Here is a 15,836-nt window from a genome sequence, read left to right as displayed (position 1 = left end):
AAACAAAACTGAGACTAAAAAATTGCTGTATTAAGCAATCGCATATTGTTATAATCAGTGTATTAACTCATTACCGCAGAATCTTGCTTCTTTACTTATTACGCTTTAATGACAGTTTTTGGTGCCAGTAAGGGCACCAATCTTAAGCCATTTCTTGGAAACACCAGTTTACGAACTTATAATGAACTTGCGATTTGCTAATGCAAATTTTGCAAGTAAATGTATTAGTAAATGCGATGATAGTCGTTACATATGTCGCATAAATACAGTACTCTATATTTCACATCACACTGACATCCGTTCACAAAGAATAATGTATTTTGCATCTTTTTGGCTGTGGAAAATATCCATCTAACCCCCTTTTAAAAATGAAACAGCTTGTAAAAAGATGTATTGAATTCACGCCTGATGAGAGCCAACTAGTACTCTTGGTATGCAGAAACAATCAGGTGAGAGGTCTGTTTATATAAACAGACTCAAAGTAGAACTGACGAAAACTCCCTTCATACTGAATGCAGCTAACAAGAGTTCGCTCACAAATAGAATCATAAATAAACCAACATGCTGATCAGTTTTTTCTTCTCAAGTAAAGACTTCGACATCATAGGAAGGAGATTTATTAAAGTATTCTAAGCACAGACATTGTTTGTGGAAGCTAATCGGTAGCAGTTACGAAAATATATTTTACGTGGAATGCGTCGATATGTTAACGACAATTTTACTGCATAGTACCTTTCACCGACATCTTATAGCTAAAAAAAAAAACTCGATATAAATCGCTCTTCAGATATGGTAAACACTTTAATACTGTAACTTATCTCTAATAACAGTAGCAAGGCATGTACATACAAATCACAGGATGTACATACAAATCACGTGACAGCCGTGGGCAGTATCAGGTACTAGAAGCGACACCGACAGAATGAGGGGTCTCCTAAAACTGATCAGACTCCCGTTTGTCCCGATATCACGAAATTCCAAGTTTCCGCATACTGATCACACCGTTTTCTAAATGTAATCGCAGTCTGCCCAAACTAAACGCGTGCAGCTACGCTACCAATGCGCGATTGGTTTGTGAATCTCTTATCAGGTACGTCACATTCTGTCGTAACGGCGGCGAAATTCTTATCTTCTGTATTCCTTGTACGCTACTGTCCACGCCGCGAGAAGACGGAAGCCCCTGTGTGAATGTTTGTTTTGTGGTGCTGTGTATCTAATGTGGCAATAACAAACTGAGTTATAATTCATTGCACTCAGCGTAAATATGCAGGTTGAACAAAGTAATTAGCGAACCTCCATGTCGTCCTGAAATGGATATACTTAGTATGTGGTTAGCTTCGATATCCAGCAACGCAAATAAGCGTTGTCTACAGCAAGCAATGTCTATGGTTTGCCTTAGATCATCGACAGAGAGCTGTTACTAAAAAGAAAAGGGAGGTTGTTTAGGTAATAGTATTCAGAATGGCGCAATTTATGACTTTCCCCAGGATTCAAGGGTGTTTATCGGATATCATGTAGCGGGTCTCTGGGTGACTTGTACCACTCTTCCCCTCGAATGCCGAGACGTGTCATTTCTCATTGTCCTGACTCTTTCTTTAAGGTGTTTCTATAATAACAATGCGTCATTCCGTGTGATATATTTGAGTGGACAGAATGTGTGTCATTTATTCTCTTTTTGATATGGTATTTACGTCACATAGCAATTCGGAAATTACTGCTAGAATTATGTAACCTCGCACGACAGAGGATGTTGCCGTACAACAGTCTGTAATGTTATTTTTTGAAAAATATCTCTGAAGCATTTGGCCAAGCCAAGCGACAATAGCGTAGCGGTTGAGGCATAGCCTCACATTCAGGTGAACGGTGGGTGCAAATCCGTGTTCCATTTTCCATCGTTTGCCTAAACCACTCAAGGCAAATGCCTGGATGGTAAAGTCATTTTAAGTAATCTGCCAAGGATAAAACAAGAAAATAAAAGGACAATGAAATGTGCACCTTAAAATTCCGCGAATGATATTGAAAAAGAAATGTAATTATACATTACAGATTTAGTGAACAGTATTAGCTGTAATCTCCTACTTTTCCAAGATTTGTGGATTTGGTATTTTTAGTGACTCATGCAGCCCCTTTCACAAGAGAAACCAAATGCTCATTCCTGCTAAGACAGGAATAAAAACAGGATTATTTCATTTTTGGTAGTGTTGTAGCCCTTCTTTTTAGGGAGTGGTGGTATAGGTTGTTCGACCCTCTTCATGTTTTTACAGCAACAAATGCTGCAAAACGTTGTCTCGTTTCTGAATCTTCGATGTTACGAATGGTATCCAATTTCTTCATTAATACTCGTATGAGTTAAGAAACCTGTCAAGCGGCGATATTTCTGCTGGGTTGATAGTGAATTGCTTCTTGCCTATAAGCCTTATCTAAAGTTTCAAAATTTCATGCAATTTTTATGTTCGACAAGTGGGCCGTCTCCGTCCCATCACTGTTCACAATAAAGCGGTTACTGCATCGATGATTTCAGCCGTAAATAGAAATATTAAAAAAGGTAGGAAGATTTTTCTGTTTAGCAAAAGTGACAAAAAGCAGATTTCAGAGTACCTGACGGCTCAACACAAAAGTTTTGTCTCAAGTACAGATAGTGTTGAGGATCAGTGGACAAAGCTCAAAACCATCTTACAATATGCGTTAGATGAGTATGTGCCAAGCAAAATCGTAAGAGATGGAAAAGAGCCACCGTGGTACAACAACCGCGTTAGAAAACTGTTGCGGAAGCAGAGGGAACTTCACAGCAAACATAAACACAGCCAACGCCTTGCAGACAAACAAAAATTACGCGAAGCGAAATGTAATGTGAGGAGAGCCATGCGAGAGGCGTTCAATGAATTCGAAAGTAAAGTTCTATGTACTGACTTGGCAGAAAATCCAAAGAAATTTTGGTCTTATGTCAAAGTGGTAGGTGAATCAAAACAAAATGTCCAGACACTCTGCGACCAAAATGGTACTGAAACAGAGGATGACAGACTAAAGGCCGAAATACTAAATGTCTTTTTCCAAAGCTGTTTCAAGAGGAAGACTGCACTGTAGTTCCTTCTCTAGATTGTCGCACAGATGACAAAATGGTAGATATTGAAATAGACGACAGAGGGATAGAGAAACAATTAAAATCGCTCAAAAGAGGAAACGCCGCTGGACCTGATGGGATACCAGTTCGATTTTACACAGAGTACGCGAAGGAACTTGCCCCCCTTCTTGCAGCGGTGCACCGTAGGTCTCTAGAAGAGCTTAGCGTTCCAAAGGATTGGAAAAGGGCACAGGTCATCCCTGTTTTCAAGAAGGGACTTCGAACAGATGTGCAAAACTATAGACCTATATCTCTAACGTCGATCAGTTGTAGAATTTTGGAACACGTATTATGTTCGAGTATAATGACTTTTCTGGAGACTAGAAATCTACTCTGTAGGAATCAGCATGGGTTTCGAAAAAGACGGTCGTGTGAAACCCAGCTCGCGCTATTCGTCCACGAGACTCAGAGGGCCATAGACACGGGTTCCCAGGTAGATGTGTTTCTTGACTTCCGCAAGGCGTTCGATACAGTTCCCCACAGTCGTTTAATGAACAAAGTAAGAGCATCTGGACTATCAGACCAATTGTGTGATTGGATTGAAGAGTTCCTAGATAATAGAACGCAGCATGTCATTCTCAATGGAGAGAAGTCTTCCGAAGTAAAAGTGATTTCAGGTGTGCCGCAGGGGAGTGTCGTAGGACCGTTGATACTCACAATATACATAAATGACCTTGTGGATGACATCGGAAGTTCACTGAGGCTTTTTGCGGATGATGGTGTGGTATATCGAGAGGTTTTAACAATGGAAAATTGTACTGAAATGCAGGAGGATCTGTAGCGAATTGGCGCATGGTGCAGGGAATGGCAATTGAACCTCAACATAGAAAGAAAGATCCCATATCATTTAGCTACGATATAGCAGGTCAGCAACTGGAAGCAGTTAATTCCATAAATTATCTGGGAGTACGCATTAGGAGTGATTTAAGATGGAATGATCATATAAAGTTGATCGTCGGTAAAGCAGATGCCAGACTGAGGTTCATTGGAAGAATCATAAGGAAATGCAATCCGAAAACAAAGGAAGTAGGTTACAGTACGCCAGTACGCTTGCTCGCCCACTGCTTGAATACTGCTCAGCAGTGTGGGATCCGTACCAGATAGGGTTGATAGAAGAGATAGAGAAGATCCAACGGAGAGCAGTGCCCTTCGTTACAGGATCATTTAGGAATCGCGAAAGCGTTACGGAGATGATAGATAAACTCCAGTGGAAGACTCTGCAGGAGAGACGCTCAGTAGCTCGGTACGGGCTTTTGTTGAAGTTTCGGGAACATACCTTCACCGAGGAGTCAAGCAGTATATTGCTCCCTCCTACGTATATCCAGCGAAGAGACCTTGAGGATAAAATCAGAGAGATTAGAGCCCACACAGAGGCATACCGACAATCCTTCTTTCCACGAGCAATACGAGACTGGAATAGAAGGGAGAACCGATAGAGGTACTCAAGGTACCCTCCGCCACACACCGTCAGGTGGCTTGCGGAGTATGGATGTAGATGTAGATGTAGATCGACAAATGATCTAGTGGATAACAGTGGAAGTTTCATGACGCTGTTAGTTTATTAAGAACGAATGTGACGCGGAGATGATCGTCCATCTCCAATGGCAGACGCTACAATAGAGGCGTTTGGCATCACGGTATGGTTTACTTTTAAATTTCCGAGAAAGTACGTTTCTGGAAGAGTCAGCCAATATATTGCTTCCTCATACGAATATCTTACGGAAGAACTGTGAAAGGTAAATAAATTAGATTGGAGCTCACACAGACAGGCTTGCCAGCAGTCGTTCTTCCCGCGCACAACTCGCGACTGCTGGAACAAGAAAGGCGAGGAAGTTCCAGTAGTCACAAAGCACCCTCCGCCACACACTACACAGTGACTTGCGGAGAACAGATGTAGACTGAACTCCACCGGGTGTACAGCTTGATGGTTTAGAAGAGGGCGATGAGTTACCACAGAGCCACTGGAAGTGATGACATCGGTGACAGAATTTCAAACTACGTGCAGAAATCGCACTAGACAAACACTCTAACAATCAGCCTCATTTCTGTCGAAAATCAGCAGTAACTGCACCAAACACATTTTCTGTCAAGAAAAATAACGTACGAAGGGCGTTCAATAAGAACTGCAACGTATATCTTTTTTCACCTAATTTCGGCTGAAAAAAATGCGAAATTTGTTGTGGGACATCACAGAACATTTCCGCTTCAGCTCCTTTAGTTTCATCAAGTTTTGATAGGTGGTGGTGCTATACGTAGCCTTCACAGTGTCGTCTGTAACGGAGGTGCATTCCAAGCAGCGAACTGTTATTGAGTTTCTTTTGGCGGAAAACCAGACTATCACAGATATTCGTAGGCGCTTGCAGAATGTCCACGGAGACATACCAGTGAACAAAAGCACGGTGAGTCGTTGGGCGAGGCGTTTGTCAACATCAAAACAAGGTCACGCAGACCTGTCCTGTCTCCCGCGTACCATCCGGGTGCGCACAGCTCTGACTCCTGCAGTGTTGGAACGTTCTGACACTCTCATTGGAGGTGATCGACGGATCACAATCAAACACCTCTCTGCACAACTGGTCGTCTCTGACAGACTCGTTCACCAGTTGGGGTACTAAAAGAAGTGTGCCCGTTGGGTTCCTCTCCGCCTATAAAGAACAACGAGGATTATGCGTGCGGAATTGCCTGCGCGTTGCAAGGCTGATCGTTACAATTTTTTGTCGAAACGTGGGTTCAACACTTCGAACCGACAACAAAACGGCATTCCACAGAGTGGCGCCATACCCCCACTTCTCCGAAGAAACAGTTCAGAGCCGCTACCCTCAAGCGGCAAAGTGATGGTGACAGTCTTATGGGACTATGGAGGGGTTATTCTGTTTGATGCCCTCCATCATGGTGCAACGATGAACTCAGAAGCGTATTGTGCTAACCTCTGGAAACTGAAGAAACGATATCAGCATGTTCGTCGCCACAAAAATACAAACGAACTTCTCCTTTTCCATGACAACGCAAGGCTTAACAAAAGTCTGCGCACCCGAGACGAGCTCACAAAACTTCATTGGCTGTTCTTTCGCATCCACTCTACAGCACGCATCTCGCACCTTCCGACTTCTATCTGTTTGGCCCAGTGAAGGATGCACTCCGCGGGAAGCACTACATGGACGATGGGGAGGTTATTGATGCAGCAAAAGACGTCGACCAGTAGAGTGATAACATGCGGGCATACGGGTCCTCCCAGTAAGGTTACGAAGGTCATCACACTGAATTATGTTGAAAAATAGAGTTCTCTAGCCAAAAGACTGGGGAGTAATATGGTGTACTGAAATCCTGAATAAAAGCGACCTACTTTCAGAAAAAAATGTTGTTTTACTTATTTAACGTCCCTCGTATCATAATTATCGCTTAAACCTGTGATTATGAGAGTATTAGAGATATAAAATATAACATATAAACAGCATAAAAACTTAAATAAAAATAGTACAACAAAAACAAAACAATCTTGGATTAGAAAAATATTCCGTGCTTTGATAGACGGCTTAGATTCGTCCATTGTTTGCCAATATGAGACGCATCACGAAAGATTCTTGTGGTAAGCGATGGAAGTGAGACGTTTTCGTTTTCTCTGGACGACTTTGATGGATGAGTACTGTCACCCTTATCACGGCGTTCTGTCCCACCCGATAGCTTTCAAGTCATCTAACAGTAGCCCCCACAGTCCAACTGACCCAGTTACTAGGATATTCTCATCACTTATAATCTCGAAACATTTGAGCCAGGTTTAATATATAATGAACGACGCAAGTTCCTGTTGACGTGAGCATCATAGAGCTAGGAGAGCCGATGATTTTCATCATAAATTGGACTACAGAAAGTCTAATATATGGTAGGCATTAGTAGAGAACTGCACTGCATTCCTTATTATTAAGCTTAGACTTCAACTTCAAACCGAGATTATGAGAAATGAAGAATGAAATCAAAATTTTAAAGGTCGCCGAAAGATTTGACAGTGACCTTGCTCGAGGAAACATAAATACACACATCAAAAAAAGTTTTGCATCACCTCGGTTCCGAGAGTTCCGGAACTTGTTCAGAATATTAGAATAGACATCAACATAAACATCATTTCTGCCCTTTTTATTGCTCATAGAAACGACACATTGCATGTTGTACCACCATACAGCGAGACCTTCAGAGGTGGTGGTCCAGATTGCTCTACACACCGGTACATCTAATACCCATTAGCACGTCCTCTTGCATTGATACATGCCTGTATTCGTCGTGGCATACTGCCCCCAAGTTCATCAAGACACTGTCGGTCCAGATTGTCCCACTCTTCAACGGCGATTCGGTGTAGATACCTGAGAGTGGTTGGTGGATCACGTCGTCTCTAACCAGCCCTTTTCAATCTATCACAGGTATACTCGATAAGGTTCATGTCTGGAGAACATGCTGGTCACTCTAGTCGAGCGATGTAAGCCGGCCGCTGTGGCCGAGCGGTTCTAGGCGCTCCAGCCCGGAACCGCGCTGCTGCTACGGTCGGAGGTTCGAATCCTGCCTCGTGAATGGATGTGTGTGATGTCCTTAGGTTAGTTAGGTTTAAGTAGTTCTAAGTGTAGGGGACTGATGACCTCAGATCTTAAGTCCCATAGTGCTTAGAGCCATTTGAACCATTCGAGCGATGTCGTTATCCTGAAGGAAGTCATTCACAAGATATGCCCGATGGGGGCGCAAATTGTCGTCCACGAAGACGAATGCTTCGCCAATAGGCTGTCTATATCGGTCGGAGGATGGCATTCACGTATCGTGCAGCCGTTATGGCGCCTTCCATGACCACCAGCTGCATACGTCGGCCCCACATAATGCCACCCCAAAACAGCAGGGAACCTCCACCTTGCTGCACTCGCTGGACAGTGTGTCTGAGGCGTTCAGCCTGGCCGGATTGCTTTCAAATACGTCTCCGACGATTGTCCGGTTGAAGGCATATGCGACAGTCATCGGTGAAGAGAACGTGATGCCAATCCTGAGCGGTCCATTCGGCATGTTGTTGGGCCCATCTGCACCGTGCTGCATGGTGTCGTGGTTGCAAAGATGGATCTCGCCATGGACGTAGGGAGTAAAGTTGCGCATCATGCAGCCCATTGCGCACAGTTTGAGTCGTAATACGACGTCCTGTGGTTGCACGAAAAGCATTATTCAACATGGTGGCGTTGCTGTCAAGTTCCTCCTAGCCATAATCCGTAGGTAACGTCATCCACTGCAGTAGTAGCTCTTGGGCGGCCTGAGCGAGGCTTGTCATCGACAGTTCCTGTCTCTCTGTATCTCCTCTATGTCTGAACAATATCGCTTAGGTTCAATCCGAGACGCCTGGACACTTCCCTTGTTGAGAGCCCTTCCTGGCACAAAGTAACAATGCGGACGCGATCGAACCGCGGTATTGACCATCTAGGCATGGTTGAACTACAGACAACACGAACCGTGTACCTCCTTCCTGGTGGAATGACTGGAACTGATCGGCTGTCGGACCCCCTCCGTCAAATAGGCGCTGCTCATGGATGGTTGCTTACATCTTTGGGCGGGTTTAGTGACATCTCTGAACAGTCAAAGGGACTGTACCTGCGATACAATATCCACAGTCAACGTCTATCTTCAGGATTTCTGTGAACCGGGGTGATACAAAACATTTTTGATGTGTGTAATAGGAAGCAAAGTCGGTATGGCTGAACTGAGATCCAAATTACTGTCATACAAGATTTTAGTTCAATACGTTATCTGGGTTCCAGCGTTTCACTGAGGCCCATGAAGTGAGTTTTAGCTCATTGCGGAACGACAAAGCTCACGGTCCATGTTAACAACAGATACCACTACACTCATAGTTGCCAAACGCAGGAATAGCACAATCAGTATATTGAGGAAAGGATGTAATAATGGTGATTCAAGAACCTTGCTGCGAAGAGAATAATTTGCAATGTTATGGGCAAAATTCGACTCACTCGGACAGCCTGAATGTGGTTTTTAGGCGGTTTCCCTACATCCGACTATATGGGACGCATATCCCACCTCAGTTACACGATTCACAAATATTTCGAGAAAATGTTCTCACAGTTTCGCGTGGGATAGCACTGGACGCAGACAGGTGGAATACACGAATTCCGTCGAGTGGGGAAGGCCATCCGGCCGACCTCTACCACTTGTTGTTGTTGTTGTGGTCTTCAGTCCTGAGACTGGTTTGATGCAGCTCTCCATGCTACTCTATCCTGTGCAAGCTTTTTCATCTCCCAGTACCTACTGCAACCTACATCCTTCTGAATCTGCTTAGTGTATTCATCTCTTGGTCTCCCTCTACGATTTTTACCCTCCACGCTGCCCTCCAATACTAAATTGGTGATCCCTTGATGCCTCAGAACATGTCCTACCAACCGATCCCTTCTTCTGGTCAAGTTGTGCCACAAACTTCTCTTCTCCCCAATCCTATTCAATACTTCCTCATTAGTTATGTGATCTACCCATCTAATCTTCAGCATTCTTCTGTAGCACCACATTTCGAAAGCTTCTATTCTCTTCTTGTCCAAACTATTTATCGTCCATGTTTCACTTCCATACATGGCTACACTCCATACGAATACTTTCAGAAATGACTTCCTGACACTTAAATCAATACTGGATGTTAACAAATTTCTCTTCTTCAGAAACGCTTTCCTTGCCATTGCCAGCCTACATTTTATATCCTCTCTACTTCGACCATCATCAGTTATTTTGCTCCCCAAATAGCAAAACTCCTTTACTACTTTAAGTGCCTCATTTCCTAATCTAATTCCCTCAGCATCACCCGACTTAATTAGACTACATTCCATTATCCTTGTTTTGCTTTTGTTGATGTTCATCTTATATCCTCCTTTCAAGACACTGTCCATTCCATTCAACTGCTCTTGCAAGTCCTTTGTTGTCTCTGACAGAATTACAATGTCATCGGCGAACCTCAAAGTTTTTATTTCTTCTCCATGAATTTTAATACCTACTCCGAATTTTTCTTTTGTTTCCTTTACTGCTTGCTCAATATACAGATTGAACAACATCGGGGAGAGGCTACAACCCTGTCTTACTCCCTTCCCAACCACTGCTTCCCTTTCATGTCCCTCGACTCTTATAACTGCCATCTGGTTTCTGTACAAATTGTAAATAGCCTTTCGCTCCCTGTATTTTACCCCTGCCACCTTTAAAATGTGAAAGAGAGTATTCCAGTCAACATTGTCAAAAGCTTTCTCTAAGTCTACAAATGCTAGAAACGTAGGTTTGCCTTTCCTTAATCTTTCTTCTAAGATAAGTCGTAAGGTCAGTATTGCCTCACATGTTCCAGTGTTTCTACGGAATCCAAACTGATCTTCCCCGAGGTTGGCTTCTACTAGTTTTTCCATTCGTCTGTAAAGAATTCGTGTTAGTATTTTGCAGCTGTGACTTACTAAGCTGATAGTTCGGTAATTTTCACATCTGTCAACACCTGCTTTCTTTGGGATTGGAATTATAATATTCTTCTTGAAGTCTGAGGGTATTTCGCCTGTTTCATACATCTTGCTCACCAGATGGTAGAGTTTTGTCAGGACTGGCTCTCCCACGGCCGTCAGTAGTTCCAATGGAATATTGTCTACTCCGGGGGCCTTGTTTCGACTCAGGTCTTTCAGTGCTCTGTCAAACTCTTCACGCAGTATCATATCTCCCATTTCATCTTCATCTACATCCTCTTCCATTTCCATAATATTGTCCTCAAGTACATCGCCCTTGTATAGACCCTCTATATACTCCTTCCACCTTTCTGCTTTCCCTTCTTTGCTTAGAACTGGGTTTCCATCTGAGCTCTTGATATTCATACAAGTTGTTCTCTTATCTCCAAAGGTCTCTTTAATTTTCCTGTAGGCGGTATCTATCTTACCCCTAGTGAGATAGGCCTCTACATCCTTACATTTGTCCTCTAGCCATCCCTGTTTAGCCATTTTGCACTTCCTGTAGATCTCATTTTTGAGACGTTTGTATTCCTTTTTGCCTGTTTCACTTACTGCATTTTTATATTTTCTCCTTTCATCAATTAAATTCAATATTTCTTCTGTTACCCAAGGATTTCTACTAGCCCTCGTCTTTTTACGTACTTGATCCTCTGCTGCCTTCACTACTTCATCCCTCAAAGCTACCCATTCTTCTTCTACTGTATTTATTTCCCCCATTCCTGTCAATTGTTCCCTTATGCTCTCCCTGAATCTCTGTACAACCTCTGGTTCTTTTAGTTTATCCAGGTCCCATCTCCTTAAATTCCCACCTTTTTGCAGTTTCTTCAGTTTTAATCTACAGGTCATAACCAATAGATTGTGGTCAGAGTCCACATCTGCCCCTGGAAATGTCTTACAATTTAAAACCTGGTTCCTAAATCTCTGTCTTACCATTATATAATCTATCTGAAACCTTTTAGTATCTCCAGGGTTCTTCCATGTATACAACCTTCTTTCATGATTCTTAAACCAAGTGTTAGTTATGATTATGTTGTGCTCTGTGCAAAATTCGACCAGGCGGCTTCCTCTTTCATTTCTGTCCCCCAATCCATATTCACCTACTATGTTTCCTTCTCTCCCTTTTCCTACACTCGAATTCCAGTCACCCATGACTATTAAATTTTCGTCTCCCTTCACAATCTGAATAATTTCTTTTATTTCATCATACATTTCTTCAATTTCTTCGTCATCTGCAGAGCTAGTTGGCGTATAAACTTGTACTACTGTAGTAGGCGTGGGCTTCGTATCTATCTTGGCCACAATAATGCGTTCACTATGCTGTTTGTAGTAGCTTACCCGCATTCCTATTTTCCTATTCATTATTAAACCTACTCCTGCATTACCCCTATTTGATTTTGTGTTTATAACCCTGTAGTCACCTGACCAGAAGTCTTGTTCCTCCTGCCACCGAACTTCACTAATTCCCACTATATCTAACTTCAACCTATCCATTTCCCTTTTTAAATTTTCTAACCTACCTGCCCGATTAAGGGATCTGACATTCCACGCTCCGATCCGTAGAACGCCAGTTTTCTTTCTCCTGATAACGACATCCTCTTGAGTAGTCCCCGCCCGGAGATCCGAATGGGGGACTATTTTACCTCCGGAATATTTTACCCAAGAGGACGCCATCATCATGTAATCATACAGTAAAGCTGCATGCCCTCGGGAAAAATTACGGCTGTAGTTTCCCCTTGCTTTCAGCCGTTCGCAGTACCAGCACAGCAAAGCCGTTTTGGTTATTGTTACAAGGCCAGATCAGTCAATCATCCAGACTGTTGCCCTTGCAACTACTGAAAAGGCTGCTGCCCCTCTTCAGGAACCACACGTTTGTCTGGCCTCTCAACAGATACCCCTCCGTTGTGGTTGCACCTACGGTACGGCTATCTGTATCGCTGAGGCACGCAAGCCTCCCCACCAACGGCAAGGTCCATGGTTCATGGGGGGGCCTCTACCACTATTATTGCTAAATCTAACATGCCGACCCCGTGGAGAGCGGGATAAGGCCGGAAGCTGGGCACACTTGGAACTAAGGAACTGTTCTCGAGCATCAGTTCAGGGTGGTCAGATCTGAGCAATCTGGTAACCTAGAATATGATTCCGCGACCACATAGACTGTTCTTATTCCTTTCTCCATTATATTCCTGTATGTATTTTTATTTTTAAATCTTTAATCAGCTATTGAAATAACTATTAACTAAAGTTATAAACTATGTATAGTGTCTTCTGCTAGGATATCGTAAGTCACTATCATTCACTAATATACTTGTTTACACCGTCATCTTTCGTAGTAGGTATGCTTAAGATAAAAAGTAATGACGGGCGTTCAATAAGTACTGCTTCCCATTTTTTTTTCTGGAAGCACGTTGGTTTTATTCGGGATTACAATACACCAAACTATTCTCCTCTCTTTTGGCTACGAAACACTGTGCTTCAACTTAAGCTGTTCAATGCGATGGCCTCGCCACCTTACTGGTAGGGCGGGCCTCTGTGCCCACATGATACCCCTCCACTGGTCGACGTCGGAGCCAACGTCTTGCTGCATCAATAACCTCCCCATCATCCACATACTGCTTACCGTGGAGTGCATCTTTCATTAAGCCAGACAGATGGCAGTCGAAAAGCGCGAGGTCCGTGGTCAACGGTGAATGAGAAAGAACAGTCCAATGAAGTTTTGTGAGCCCCTCTCCGGTGCACAGACTTGGGTCAGGCCTTGCGTTCTCGTGGAGAAGGATAAGTTCTTTTGCATTTTGGTGGCGACGAACACGCTGAGTCGTTTCTTCAATTTCCTGAGTTTATAGTTGCACCATGAGGCTAGGCGCAAATTGAGACGCGTACAGCACGTGTGACGTGACACGACACTACAGCGCGACACGCACGCTCGGCACAACTAGCGCTGGTCCAGAGCATATTGCGACGCGTACACCAAATAAGTCACAGCTGCAAAATACTAACACGAATTCTTTACAGACGAATGGAAGAACAGGTAGAAGCCGACCTCGGGGTAGATCCGTTTGGATTCCGTAGAAATGTTGGAACACGTGAGGCAATACTGACCCTACGACTTACCTTAGAAAATAGATTAAGGAAAGGCAAACCTACATTTCTAGCATTTGTAGACGTAGAGAAAGCTTTTGACAATGTTGACTGGAATACTCTCTTTCAAATTCTAAAGGTGGCAGGGGTAAAATACAGGGAGTGAAAGGCTATTTACAATTTGTACAGAAACCAGATGGCAGTTATAAGAGTCGAGGGGCATGAAAGGAAAGCAGTGGTTGGGAAGGGAGTGAGACAGATACTATTCAATCTGTATATTGAGCAAGCAGTAAAGGAAACGAAGGAAAAATTCGGAGTAGGTATTAAAATCCATGGAGTAGAAATAAAATCTTTGAGGTTCGCCGATGACATTGTAATTCTGTCAGAGACAGCAAAGGACTTGGAATAGCAGTTGGACGGAATGGACAGTGTCTTGAAAGGAGGATTTAAGATGAACATCAACAAAATCAAAACGAGGATAATGGAATGTAGTCGAATTAAGTCGGGTGATGCTGAGGGAATTAGATTAGAAAATGAGACACTTAAAGTAGTAAAGGAGTTTTGCTATTTGGGGAGCAGAATAACTGATGATGGTCGAAGTAGAGAGGATATAAAGTGTAGACTGGCAATGGCAAGGAAAGCGTGTCTGAAGAAGAGAAATTTTTTAACGTCGAGTATAGATTTAAGTGTCAGGAAGTCATTTCTGAAAGTATTTGTATGGAGTGTAGCCATGTATGAAAGTGAAACATGGACGATAAATAGTTTGGACAAGAAGAGAATAGAAGCGTTCGAATTGTGGTGCTACAGAAGAATGCTGAAGATTAGATGGGTAGATCACATAACTGATGAGGAGGTATTAAATAGAATTGGGGAGAAGAGGAGTTTGTGGCACATCTTGACAAGAAGAAGGGACCGGTTGGTAGGACATGTTCTGAGGCATCAAGGGATCACAAATTTAGCATTGGAGGGCAGCTTGGAGGATAAAAATCGTAGAGGGAGACCAAGAGATGAATACACTAAGCAGATTCAGAAGGATGTAGGTTGCAGTAAGTACTGGGAGATGAAGAAGCTTGCACAGGATAGAATAGCATGGAGAGCTGCATCAAACCAGTCTCAGGACTGAAGAACACAACACCATACTTCCCACGCGCCGCCTGGCGACGCTCTGCGCTGACGGAACCGAAGCGCGCGCAACCTGTAATCTTTCTCAAATGATTTTACAGAAACTATTCACTGAAAATATTTGATTTTTGCCTTACTTGTAGCGTTATTTGTCAGCTTCGTGGTGAAGTGCCCATCATCTCGCCAATGACCATTATTATTGTGTACTCATTTTAGTAAGACACTACGCAAAACTCAAAAAGTTTAGCAACGAAAATTAGGGGTCGCTATGATTTTGCGTTTGGTGCGTATTACACCATATATTACTGAGTGTGAAATCTAGCTAACATGTTGCATTTTTTTTTTTTTTTTTTTTTTTTTGACTTGGGAGGACGTCTCTATCTGCCTCCGATCTCGAGAAAATGGATCCCAATCCCATGTAGCGCGCTCACTTCCGATCTCACGCCCGCGAGAATGAAATACTCGCAACATCTCTCATATCTCCTAAACCGCTCGAGACATAGAAACGAAAGTTTGGCGAATGATAGCACACAAGGAGGAGAGTGTTTTGCCAATTCTTAAACACACGGAACTTTCTTATCTATGGCGATATATCAGTACTATGCTCCCTTTTTTATTTATGTCACTCCGGTGACTGCTAGCGAAACAAGAGCTTCCTAGTATGAAGATAAACATGGAATTTCTTTTTTTATGTTACTGCAAACCGACACTATGAAGTTTTTCGTAAGCTATTGAGCTCTGTTGCCGGCCGGAGTGGCCGAGCGCGGTCGTAGGTTCGAATCCTGCCTCGGGCATAGATGCATGTGATGTCCTTAGGTTAGTTAGGTTTAAGTAGTTCTAAGTTCTAGAGTCCTGATGACCTCAGAAGTTAAGTCCCACTGTGCTCAGAGCCATTTCAACCCTTTTTTTTTAGCTCTGTGATTGCCAATTAATTGTTTAATGAGGCACTCCGTTTCGGAATTCTGTCGCAATAGCTGCTGTGAGATGAGTTTGGCAAATTACAATGTGACAAAGGAAGTACAATTAAA

General features: G+C 43.1%; 1 protein-coding gene across 2 annotated transcripts in view; it reads right to left on the bottom strand.

The window, feature by feature from the left end:
* Positions 1–15,836, bottom strand: part of LOC124554896 (nicotinamidase) — a 328,203-nt gene that overhangs the window by 299,447 nt on the left and 12,920 nt on the right. The window contains exon 1 of one of the 2 annotated variants that reach the window (XM_047128581.1): positions 870–979. The exons of the other annotated variant lie outside the window; for it this stretch is intronic. The gene's annotated coding sequence lies outside the window, so the exon portion shown is untranslated. Of the gene's footprint in view, positions 1–869; positions 980–15,836 lie in introns of those variants that run through there. 2 annotated transcript variants of the gene reach the window in all.

This window comes from Schistocerca americana, chromosome X (genome assembly GCF_021461395.2).
Source record: "Schistocerca americana isolate TAMUIC-IGC-003095 chromosome X, iqSchAmer2.1, whole genome shotgun sequence".
NCBI lineage: Eukaryota > Metazoa > Arthropoda > Insecta > Orthoptera > Acrididae > Schistocerca > Schistocerca americana.
This window is presented reverse-complemented; position numbering and strand designations above follow the sequence as displayed.